Raw genomic sequence first — 215 nt, 5'->3', positions numbered from 1 at the left:
CCCTTCTTCCAGAATGAAGTGGGGACTAGTGCACCTGGAATAGAACATTTTTGGAAGGGTCACTCAACAAAGTGTCTGGCATGAGCAGGAGGACCAGATGCAGACAAAAGCACCGGTCCCTGCAGTGGTTTCTGTCTTCTTTTTTTTTTTTTTTGTCTTTTATCTTTTTTCCGTGTCCGGCAACGGATCGCAACCCTCAGTGTTGACCCCGTACC

The sequence above is a fragment of the Galeopterus variegatus genome, unplaced genomic scaffold (assembly GCF_000696425.1).
Source record: "Galeopterus variegatus unplaced genomic scaffold, G_variegatus-3.0.2 Scaffold999, whole genome shotgun sequence".
NCBI lineage: Eukaryota > Metazoa > Chordata > Mammalia > Dermoptera > Cynocephalidae > Galeopterus > Galeopterus variegatus.
This window is presented reverse-complemented; position numbering follows the sequence as displayed.